The sequence below is a fragment of the Varanus komodoensis genome, unplaced genomic scaffold (genome assembly GCF_004798865.1).
Source record: "Varanus komodoensis strain SLA01 unplaced genomic scaffold, ASM479886v1 scaffold12, whole genome shotgun sequence".
NCBI lineage: Eukaryota > Metazoa > Chordata > Lepidosauria > Squamata > Varanidae > Varanus > Varanus komodoensis.
In genome coordinates, this window is record NW_025335349.1 from 24,488,963 (window position 1) to 24,501,731 (window position 12,769).

Here is a 12,769-nt window from a genome sequence, read left to right on the forward strand (position 1 = left end):
AACAACTGCAAAAGAGAGGGGGTAAAACCATATGTCTCAATAAGACATATTGTGGCTCCTAAAAACCTGGAGGAAGGAAGCAGACAGGCAAATAAATAAGTTGTGGTTTACTAAAACTTTCAGTAGAAGTAGTCCGATGGAGATGAAGATTTAAGGGAGGGCATTCTGATGAAAGGGGAACAGCATTTGGAAAGTTCCTTTTCTAGTGCAAGGCAATTTTGCTGCAGATCCTGGGCAGTTCATACTAATCCTGAGCAGCTGGCCCTCTGGGAAATTCCTGATGGTTCTTCTCATGAAGTGATATGGGAAGTTCACAACACTGCTCATAACTGAAGGTAACTTGGAGTAGTTGGGTGCTCCCATGCACATCCCCTTCAAGGAAATGTGAGCAATCTCGTTTTTCATTTTAGATGTTCATTCAGACCCAGAGCCTTCCTTTCATTGGCTGCCTCACATTAGAAATTCACCGCAAATCTGTCTGAGGGTTTGGTGAGATGGGGTGAATGAAAAGCACTTGCTCAAGTGCTTTCCCTGGTAAAGAACCTGCATTTCAGGGAACAGGTGGAGAAGCACAGAACTATATAATGGTTTTCTGCATTGCCTCTTTAACAAAGAGGTTAAATTTCGATAAACTACTGTGCCCTAGAATGGGATGAGGCCTTGGATTTAATCCTAAATAGTGTCACAAGAACCTAGCAGGAGATGTGCCTGTTGCTGAACCAACCAGAAACAGTGAACACAATGCTATCAGATTTAGTATATATTCTAGCTGAAAATTGCCAAGGAAGTTCAACCCAAACACATGCAGCTTTTACAGGAGAAACTTCTCTAAAATGAGGAAGCTGATGGAAAGGAAGTTGAAAGGGGGAGTTGGGAGGCTTAAATCCCTTAAAAATCCTTGGAGGTTACTTAAAACCACAATAATAGAAGCTCAGCATGAATGTATACCACAAGTTACGAAACTTATGGCCAAGTTCAAGAGGTCCCCGGCATGATCAAATTCAAGGAAGCTATTAGAGAAAAGAAGACTTCCTTTTCAAAAAGCAGGTCTTGCCCAAATGAGAAAAATAAAAGGGAGCATGAGCTTGCACAAAGGTGATGAAAACAGACAATAACGTAGAATTGTTTGAAATCCCAGCTCTGACCTCAGAAACTTGCTGTGAGGTTGGAGCTGGGTGTCATTTTCCTTTCGGGTGAATCAGAACAAAAAGCTTATACAATACAGTCCTGTACTGGACTTTAACAGGATTTGTTGTGATACAGGATATTTTCTGTGAGAACCATTAACAAGTTGCAAAAATCAAAGCAACAGTCCTTCTGATCTGTGGTATAGCTTCTTCCCATGTGAAGTCTTGATTCCAAACTGAAACAGCCCCCTCTTCCCTGCCTTTTCCCACAGTCCTGACTCCACCCTTCAGGTGATGCATGCTACCTGAAGGCCAAAGAGCAACAACACCTGCTGTTACATAACTGGTACACCCATTTGGCCTGGCACCACTTCACTGGGACTAGACATTCACTCCTCCTCTCCTTGTTTTATTGTGTCTCTCTACGTACTCCAGACAGTTTCATTTTGAGTTGCTGTTTGACACATTGCGCTTGTTAACCTTGGCTTTTCAGCGTCACCTACTGGGTGAACCCAGTTTACCCTGTTTATCTCACACTCCAAAGTTGAACTGTCTGGCTGGGAAAGCTATACTGTGAGAAAGGCTCCACCTCCACATTGGATTGCTGGGTGTGGGACTGAGAATCCAGGCTCCAAGTAGCATCTCTACCACGGCAAGACCCGCATGGAAAGCGGTGTGCTGGATGCTTCTTTGAAGACACAAACTTGACTTCAGGGAAGGGGTTCTGGGTGTTCTGAAGGGATAGGGAGGAGACCAGCAGCCCTGTGAGAGAAGGTATCCTGACAGAATTTCAGCTACCTTACCTTACCTTCTGTGGTGCAACACCGAGATGGCCAAAATCAGCTGCTTAGGAGTTTTGCAGGGTCAAAGGAGTGGAGGCGACCTTCATCTCTAGGACGCCCCAAACTCTCTGAGTTCAGAGGGCCATGGGCATCTGGGTTGGGTTCTGTCCTGTGAGATGCCAGAAAGTATCTTGAAGAACAGGTTGCTCACAATGTCAGGGTGAACAACACAGAATTCTTTAAATATCAGAAGTAGGATATCAGCTAGGGAAGCAGTTGGACCACTGGGTGACAATAGAATTAAAGGATTGCTAAAGAATGGTTAGGAGACTACAGAAAGCTGGATGAGTAACTTTCATCTGTCTTCATGCAGAAGATAAAGAGCAGATACCTGTCCCTAAAGTGGTGTTTTCAGGAAGGGAGTCTGATGAACTGAAGCAAATGGTGGTGACAAAAAATGGAAGTACTCAGTGTAATTAACAAATTGAAAGCTAGTTAATCACCAGGCCCAGATGGTATTCAGCTAAAGGTTCCGAAAGAACTCAAATATGAAATTGATGATCTTATTCTAGAATAATTCTAATTGTTAGAATTCTAACAAGAATATGTAACATGTCTCTATTAGAGGGGACAACAAAATGTCATATGACAACACCCAGTTTTTAAAAACTGGAAAATTACAAGCCAGTTAGCATAATGTCTGTTTCAGTGAAATCAGCTGAAAGCTTTATGGAAGATAGATGAGTAAGTCTGTATAAGGACAAGTCCAGCTGAAAAAGAATCAACATGACTTCAGCAAAGGAAACTCCAGTCTGACTAAAATTTGAGAGAGTAAGCAAGCATGTGGACAGAGTAGTCCGGTAGATATTGTTTATCAGAACTTCTGCAATACCTTTTGACAAAGGCCTTCACCAAAGTTTCCTGAACAAGCCTAGTAGTCATGGAATAAGAGACAAGGCCTTTTTATAGATAAGAACTGTTTAAAGAACAGGAATATGAGAGTAGAAATAAATGATAAATTCTCCCAATGGACAGATATAAATATTGAGGCCTCACAGAGATCTTTAAAGGGACCAATGTTTTACATTTATTTTATAAATAATCTGAAATTAGGAGTATGTGGTAAAGTGGCCAAAGCATGCTGATAAGACAAATTTTTAGGATGATTTTACGAAAAGGGACTGCAAGGAGTTCCGAAGGAATCTTTTCAAACTGGAAGAATGAACATTAAAATGGCAAATGCAGTTAAATATAAGCAAATGTAAAGTGATGCTCAGTGGAGCAAACCCCTCTGACTTCAAATATAAACTGATGGGATCTGAGCTAGCAGACTGAACAAAGAGATACTGGGGTTGTAGTGGACAGCTCAAAGAAAATGCTGATCTAGCATGCAGTGGCTGTGAAAAAGGAGAATTCCTTATTAGGCATAATTAGAAAAGGGGCTGAAAAATAAAACTGACAAGATATTACTCCCCTTATACTGAACTATGGCATAGCTGCAGTGTATACAGCTTGGTTACTGCACCAAAGGAAGGACATTGCAGAACTGGAAAAGTGCAGGAAAGGGCGAGTAAAATGATCAAGGTACTACAGCAACTTTCCTGCAAGGAAAGATTACAGGCTGGTTTGGTTTGATGGTGAATAAGGAGAAACAGCATAGAGTACAAAATACGGTGTAGTGATGGATGGGGAGACACTGTTCTTCTCTTGTAATACAAGAATGTGGGATCCAGCTGTTGCTGTTGTTGCCACATGCTGTCAAAGTCTCTCCAACTTAGGGTGACGCTATGAATGAGAGCCCTCCAGGTCGCCCTGCCCTTGACAGCCCTGCTCATCTCTCATGCACTCAAGGCTGTGGCTTCTTTTATGGAATGTGGCCATCTCACAGTGGGCCTTCCTTTTCTTCTGCCTTTGACTTTCCCTGCCACGGTCATCTTCCCTAGCAAGTCTTGCCTTCTCACGATGGGCTCCAAGTACAACAGCTTCAGTTTTGTCAAGTCTGCCTCCAGAGGAGTTCTGGTTTGATTGAATCTAGGACCTACCTGTTCATCTGTCAGTCCCAGGTATTTACAAAACTCTCCTCCCACACCATGTTTTGAACACTTCAATTTTCTTCCCGTCAGCTTTCTTCACCATCCAGCTTTCACACCCATCCATAGGTGATCGGGAATAAAATTGTGTGGATGATCTTGGCTTTGATTTCCATGAAACATCAGCACAATTTGCATTCTTCTGTGCACTACTAGCTAGCGCTAGCTGAAGCATCATGACTGTTTTCTCGGAAAGATCCTCTGACAGTGTTGTCTTCAACTACCACTGCTACCTAGTAGCTGCCGTTCAGGAGTTTCTCCTCCCCCATCACCATTAGAGAGATCCAGTCTCTTCTGCTGATGGGACTGTTCTGCCCTGATGCTTCTTAGCCTGGTGTCTCTGCTTTGACCATCCTGCGTTGGGCGACCCTCACCTAGCCAGAGAGCCTGACATCCTGACAACAGTGCTTTTGGCTCCTCTGACACTCTCTGCCCCCCTCAGTGTGCATCCAGGAGGGTGGGGACATTCAGGACAAAGACTTTTTCACACAACCCATAATTAAGCTATGAAATTCATTTCTGCCTGATATAGGGACGGCCACTCCTTTGGGTGGCTTTAAAGGGGGATTGGGTAAATTCATGTAAGAGAAGGCTAACAACAGCTACTAGTCCGGGGGGCTCTCTGCTTCTCCAGTATCTGAGGCCATGTATCTCTGAACACCAGTTGCTGGGGAAGATGGGTGGGAGGGTGCTGTTGGCCTCATGCTCTGCTTGTGGGTTTCCTCATGGGTGGCTGGTTGGCCACTGTGTGAACAGAATGTTGGACTGGATGGACCCTTGAACAAATCCGGCACAGCTCTTCTTATGCTCTTTTCCTCCCACCAGCATGACTTTCCATTTCTGTTGGGGTTTTCCTTTGCTTTTTGTCTTTTGCTCTGAAGTTATTTCCTGAAAGGGGTTATTTCCTGTGTAGAGGGGTTATTTGAGGGGTTTTATACTTCTACAAACCTTGGGGTTGCTCTTACCTCCCGTTTGTGTTTGGGTGGGACCATCTTAGTGACATCAGGATCTACAGTTACCCCAGCATTTGGAAAATACAGATAATTATTTGTTCTAGCTGGTAAGTAGATAGCTGAGATCGCATGAGCTCAGGACACTTCCTGCACCCAGCACCCAAGGCACTGACAGAGCTTACTCTTTTTGGGTGCAGTGCTTGAGGACCCATCCATCTTCCACAAGCAGGACAACAACTCAGTAATCTTGGTTCCTGCTTATCATGCCAGAATTATAAAGAAAATTCAGAAATCTGGTTTCTTGGGCCCTCCTTCCTCTTTATCGTAATGATTCAGAAACATTTTTTGCCAGAGTTAAGAACAGAGTGTCATCATCTCTGCTTCCACTAGTAACAGGGTCAACACATATATTACATTATTCATGCTTTCTTTGCTTAAACAGGCCACTTTTATTCTGAAGCAAAAGCGGCTGTGGGCACCAATCCAGAATGTGCTTCTAATCTAGACTGAGGCCCTGTGACAGTTTTCTGCCAAAAATGGTCTCTCTAGCTACTGTTTCTTCCCAAAAGTATACAGCACCTTCAGGGGAAAACAGTATCTGGAGGAAGGTTTGCAAGAAATTGGCCCCCAAAGTGCATGGAGTGCCTCTCCTGCTGTAGAAGCTGGTGCAGCAAATTGCCTTCATCAACTTCTCTGCTGGTACAGCTTGACCAGTTGGGGTGCAGGCTAGGAGAACCAGCCATTGCAGCCTGCTTCAGCTCAGACTGGGCCCACAGAGGAACCATTAAAACAAAATGCTCTGCAGAAAAGGAGGAAAAGGAGTAGGACTGTCTTCATCACTCACTCTTTAAGTATTCCATCTTATGTTTGTCTTATTGTTGCAAACAACTCTGGGGGTCTTCCCAGATGAAGAGTGATTTTAAATGTGTTAAAATTAGGATTGAGGGATCTGTGGCCCCTGATTGTCATTCAACTGCAGCTCTCATCAGGCCCAACCAGCATGGCAATAGGTGAGGGCTGATGGAATTTGTAGTCCAACAGCAAAGAAATAACATCAATGAAAATAATAGGAAAAGCACAAGTAGCTTTGACACATATGAAATAAAAAATGCTTTTTCAATTTGGCACAATTCCTAAGCAGCCTTAACTCTTGGCATGTGTCAGCAAAGTGTTTTGTTTGACTTCTTCAGAATGCCATGTATGTATTTTGCAGTTTCTAGGTTATACATTAACTGGAGTAGAAACTTTCCTCAGAGGAAAAATTCCTGAGCTATTTTAAACGTTTGACACCTTTGAACTCTCAAAGACAGTTCTCACAGTGGTTGTGCAGGAGCAGAGTCAGTTTAATCATGTTATTGAAGGTGGAGGTGGGGGAGGAAAGAAGAGGAGTGTGGTGAGCTGCAGACATCTTCACGAATCAGTTTTTGTTCATGTGAATGTTCATCACAAGTGTATGTGATGAACCTGTCTACTTCTAGGTCACAGAAGTGAATGGGGCTTGGAAGAGGCTTCGGCTATACTTCTCGGGCTTCAAAATGCCCTTACTATGACCACAGCTCACCCCGCCTTCTCGAGGTGACCCCTGGAGCTCTCAGGGGTCTTATGATGAGCTTAGAATTTGGGAAAAGAAAAGCTACCTCAAGGTGTGTCAACAAAACCAAGGTGAGGATGTTGACTTGGGATAACTATCTGAGTATGTGAATTACCTGCTACGAAATACCCTCCTCTCCCCTTCCTCTTCTTTCTAATTCTTCTTAGCAAATCATGTAAACAAACTTCAAATTGACAGGAGAGGCTCCTTAATCCCTCTGATTCTGGTTACTGGTATACTCATGAGAGCAGCTTCTCTGAAAATGACGAAGGGTTGTGTCTGTGTGACTCATAGACTGCAGCTGCCCCTGTTGATCAGATGCAGCCCCTGTTTTCTGTTTCCCTATATTTTGTACCAAAAGGCTAAAAGATATGATGCTGGAAGATGAGCCCCTCAGGTCGGAAGGTGTCCAATATGCTACTGGGGAAGAGCAGAGGGCTAGTACTAGTAGCGCCAGAAAGAATGAAGCGACAGGGTCAAAGCCGAAAGGACACTCAGTTGCAGATGTATCTGGTGGTGAAAGGAGAGTCCGATGCTGTAAAGATCTATACTCCATAGGAACATGGAATATAAGATCCATGAATCAAGGCAAGCTGGATGTGGTCAAACAAGAGATGACAAGACTGAACATTCACATCTTAGGAATCAGTGAACTAAAATGGACAGGAATGGGTGAATTTAATTCAGATGATCATCAGGTATATTACTGCGGGCAAGAATCCCTCAGAAGAAATGGAGTGGCCTTCATAGTCAATAAAAGAGTAGGAAAAGCAGTACTGGAATACAACCTCCAAAATGACAGAATGATCTCAGTTCAAATCCAAGGCAAACCATTCAACATCACAATAGTCCAAGTCTATGCCCCAACCACTGGTGCTGAAGAGGCTGAAGTTGACCGGTTCTATGAAGGCCTGCCACACCTTCTAGAATTAACACCAAAAAATGATGTCCTTATTATCATAGGGGATTGAAATGCTAAAATAGGAAGCCAAAAGATAACTGGAATAACAGGCAAGTTTGGCCTTGGAGTACAAAATGAAGCAGGGCACAGGCTGGTAGAATTTTGTCAAGAGAATACGAAGGTCATAGCAAACACTCTTTTTCAACAACCCAAGAGATGACTCTACACATGGACATCACCAGACAGTCAACACAGAAATCAGATTGACTATGTGCTCTGCAGCCAAAGATGGAGAAGCTCTATACAGTCAGTAAAAACTAAACCAGGAGCTGACTGTGGTTCAGATCATGAGCTTCTTGTTGCAAAATGTAGGCTTAAATTGAAGAAAGTAGGGAAAAGCACTAGGCCACCCAGGTATGACCTAAATCATATTCCTGATGAATATACAGTACAGGTGACAAATAGACTTAAGGAATTAGATCTGATAGACAGAGTGCCTGAAGAACTATGGACGGAGGTTCGCAACATTGTACAAGAGGTAGCAACTAAAACCATCCCAAAGAAAAAGAAATGCAAGGAAGCAAACTGGCTGTCTGAGGAAGCTTTACAAATAGCTGAGGAAAGAAGGGAAGCAAAAGGCAAGAGAGAAAGAGAAAGATACACCCAATTGAATGCAGAATTCCAGAGAATAGCTAGAAGAGATAAGAATGCCTTCTTAAATGAACAGTGTAAAGAAACAGAAGAAAAGAATAGACTAGGGAGGACCAGAGATCTCTTCAAGAAAATTGGAGATATGAAGGGAATGTTTCATGCAAAGATGGGCATGATAAAGGATCAAAATGGCAGGGACCTAACAGAGGCAGAAGAGATTAAGAAGAGGTGGCAAGATTACACAGAGGAACTATACAAGAATGAGCTTAACGTCCCTGATAACCACGGTGGGGTGGTCACTGACCTCGAGCCAGACATCCTGGAATGTGAAGTTAAATGGGCCTTAGGATGTCTGAGCAACAACAAAGCTAGTGGAGGCGACAGTATTCCAGCTGAGCTATTCAAAATCCTAAAAGACGATGCAGTAAAAGTGCTACACTCAATATGCCAGCAAATTTGGAAAACTCAACCACAAGTGGCCACAAGATTGGAAAAGATCAGTTTACATTCCGATCCCAAAGAAGGGCAATGCCAAAGAATGTTCAAACTACCGCATCATTGCACTCATTTCACATGCTAGCAACGTTATGCTCAAAATCCTACAAGCTACACTCCAGCAGTATGTGGACCGAGAACTACCAGAAGTACAGGCAGGATTTCAAAGAGGCAGAGGAACTAGAGATCAAATTGCCAACACACGCTGGATCATGGAGAAAGCTAGGGAGTTCCAGAAAAACATCTACTTCTGCTTCATTGACTATGCTAAAGCCTTTGATTGTGTGGATCACAACCAATTGTGGCAAGTCCTTAAAGAGATGGGAGTACCAGACCATCTTATTTGTCTCTTGAGAAACCTGTATGTGGGTCAAGAAGCAACAGTGAGAACTGGACATGGAACCACTGATTGGTTCAAAATTGAGAAAGGAGTTTGGCAAAGCTGTATAGTGTTGTCCTGCCTATTTAACTTATATGCAGAGCACATCATGAGAAAGGCAGGCTAGATGAATCACCAGTTGGAATTAAGATTGCTGGGAGAAATATCAACAACCTCAGATATGCAGATGATACCATTCTAATGGCAGAAAGTGAGGAGGAACTAAAGAGCCTCTTGATGCGGGTGAAGGAGGAGAGTGCAAAAGTTGGCTTGAAACTCAACATTAAGAAAACTAAGATCATGGCATCCGGTCCTCTCATGTCCTGGCAAATAGATGGGGAAGAAATGGAGGTAGTGACAGATTTTATTTTCCTGGGCTCCAAGATCACCGCAGACGGGAACTGCAGCCAAGAAATTAAAAGACGCTTGCTCCTGGGGAGGAAAGTTATGGCAAATCTAGACAGCATACTAAAAAACAGAGACATCACCCTGCCAACAAAAGTGCGTATAGTCAAGGCTATGGTTTTCCCAGTTGCAATGTATGGCTGTGAAAGTTGGACCATAAGGAAGGCTGAGCACCGAAGGATTGAGACCTTTGCATTGTGATGCTGGAGGAGACTCCTGCGAGTCCCTTGGACTGCAAGGCGATCAAGCCGGTCAGTCCTAGAGGAGATCAACCCTGGCTGTTCTTCAGAAGGCCAGATACTGAAGATGAAACTCAAATACTTTGGCCACCTAATGAGAAGGAAGGACTCCGTGGAGAAGGGCCTAATGCTGGGAACAATAGATGGAGGACAGGAAGGCCTGGAGGAATGTTGTCCATGGGGTCGCGATGGGCCGGACACAACTTCGCAACTAACAACAATCCCTGGTAAAACATGGTCTTTGTGTTACCTTTTGGGGAAAACATTGGACTGCTGGAAACAAAATTGGGGGAGGGGGGATGCAACAAGTGTTCATTTTAATGAATATGTATTTAAATATACACACCTGGACACAAAAAACAGTGTGCTCCATCCCTTCCATTGCCTGCAAATAACTACCCATCCCCATAACTGTCCATCCAATATGTTTAGAGTTGCAGCTGTACTATTACCAGACATATTGTGAGATTAACAGGGCAATGCTTTGCATGTGTTCAATGGGATTTAGTCCCAGGAAAATGTGTGTAGGATTGGTGTGATCTTATACCCACTTACCCAGGAGAAATCTCCATCAAACTCAATGGAAATTACTTCTGTGCATGTGCTCATGTGTATAATACATGGAATTGCACTCTATATGGCAAAGCTGAAGCCAAATTAGAGATGGTGCCAGACCATGGTTGTTTGTATTTCTAAGAACATCAGGTCCAGTTGGGCCACTGCTTGCAGAGGGTGCTTTTTCCCATTAGTCATTCCATATGCAGTAAGATCTGTGTGGGGTGACAGAATTGTGCAATGGAAAGAAACAGAAGTGTGTTGATTAACTGGAAAAGAGCCTAGAGAAGACAAATTCATTTCCTGATAATGCTTTCCTGGCTTTGGGATCACATGTGGAAATTCTGATGATTTCTTTCATTGTGTAACAGTAGAAAGCACCTTGGCTGCCTGGCACTGTCTGGCGGAAAGGAATGTTTATTAAAACCAGTGTAATCAGTAGAAGGGGAAATCCTGGCTGAAGTATTTTCTTTAGTTAAGTTCATGTAATTTTGTTAAATCCAGTGCTAGCTTAGGAGCCAGCAGACCAAGTTGTTAATCAAAATTCCCAAGGTTCAAATCTTACCACAGTCATGAACTCACTAACTCTTAAGAAAACACGTATCTCTCAGGCCCTTTGGTAATGTGGGTGTGTTCATAATACCGTCCTCCATTGCATGGCTGTTGTAAGAATTATTCGGTAGGGAGGAAGACGTGCCTGTGTTGAAGGGAGGCAGGCGGGGAAGCAGCTCCTCGTCGCCTCTCCTGGGTGCCACAGGGAAAAGGAGGCATTTCCCTCCAGGGGTGGGCGAGGATGACCCGCCTGGCTCTGGCTTTCCAAGCCCAGCCCTGGACGGCTCGTGGCCCCATCACCCCGCACACTCGTGAGCAAGCCCGCACCGGCAGGAGTGCAGCGGAAAGCGACGACAGGCGTGCAAGTCGCACGTGCACCGGCTCGCTGCCAGCAGCTAAAGACCCTTGACAGAGAGGCAGCCCTTTTTTGCCACTCCGGCTAAGGGGCAAGCCAGTCTTTTGGCTTGCCGTGTTGTCTGCATTTGGACGACATGCCAAGCCACGGAGTTTCCCGAAATCCACTACGAGCCATAGCTAGCTGGGGTTGTTTATCAGCTGCACTGAAGTGGCTTATAACGCGGAAAAGTAATGGGGGGGGGGTTCAGACTGGAGGCTAACCCGCTCCCACCCAGTGAGCTCAGCCACTGATAGAAACTAACGCTCTGCACCGAAGCGACCGCCACCTTGTGGTGCTATATTATTTTGAAATTTTCTCCCCCCGGAAGAGACTGTTAAGCCACATGGATGGAAGCTTTATATTGTGAGAAGTGGTAAAACACTTTGAAAATAAGCACATCAAGCTGACTCCCTCCATTGCTCCAGCTGAGTAGGTCAGGATGTCCCTTAGGTGCTGGTAGAGTGTGTGGAAATGTCAGAAATGTTGTGGGGCCATTGCCTCCACATCTTCATTTGAAGTGCACGGATTCCCAATGCAGGAAGGGTTGTGGTGGGGAGATTCTGAAAGCACATGTGGTCTTTATTTTTAGTTTCTTGAGATGGTGAGCTTTTCCACAAAATTTCAGAGCAGGAAAATGCTTCAAACTGGGCTGTGAAGTTTCTTTGGGGTGATTGAATATGTACAGGGTTGCAGTATCTGAAGGGCTGCAGTATTTGAAGTAATTGAATATGTGTATGTCTGCAGCCTTATTGCATTTTTACTACAATGTCTGTCTAAACATGCCTAAGATTGCATCTTAAGAGTAATTTGAATTGTGTATCATCTCCTTGTTAGTTTATAATAGTTATCAAGAAAATTATTACCATATGACCAGATAAATTCCCCTATGTCAAAGGATAATGGAGTGTTTATTTCTTGGTTCCAATTTAACATGAGCTATGTCACATAATTTATAATATTCAAGGTAGTTATAATATTCAAAACTTTTCCTTTTTTGCACCAATTGCCTGCTCCTTTGTTCTTCCATTGGATCACTTAAACTCATTAACCTCACAACTGATCTTACTCTTTCCCCCAACTCTTAAGTCTAAACTCTGTTAAATCTATCACCTGATAACATATATTATTCTTATTGCTCACATTGCAGATTCCTGCCCCAAGTTGCTTACAATCTAGAAACAGACATAAAGGAGACAGATGGTGGTGATAAGGGAGGGAAAAGGAAGCAAATAATATTGTTTGTTGTAGTTACATGGTTTTAAGATTAGCAACATAAAGTACAGGAATGAGGGAGTCATGCCATGCATAAAACATGTGTTATTTGTCACACCATAGAGAAACTATGAAATGCATTGTCTGGGGATGGTATGTAGGCCATCTTCATGAGGGATTGGCTCCTCAGTAGATGTTAAGCCTGACTCCTTTCTCCTCCCTTCTCTACTCCACTGATCCACTTGTTCTGCATATTCTGCTGAAACAGTGACAGGAGGGACTCCTTCTATTTTTAGGCTGCTGTTCCCTCAGTACGGCCAGGCAATGTCTGGATGGCTAGTGTGGGGTACCAGGCAGATGCTGTTGCCATAGCAACTGCAACCTTTTTACCTCCAAAGAGCCTCCAAAGCAGGATGTTGTTATTAGTACTTGCACAGGTA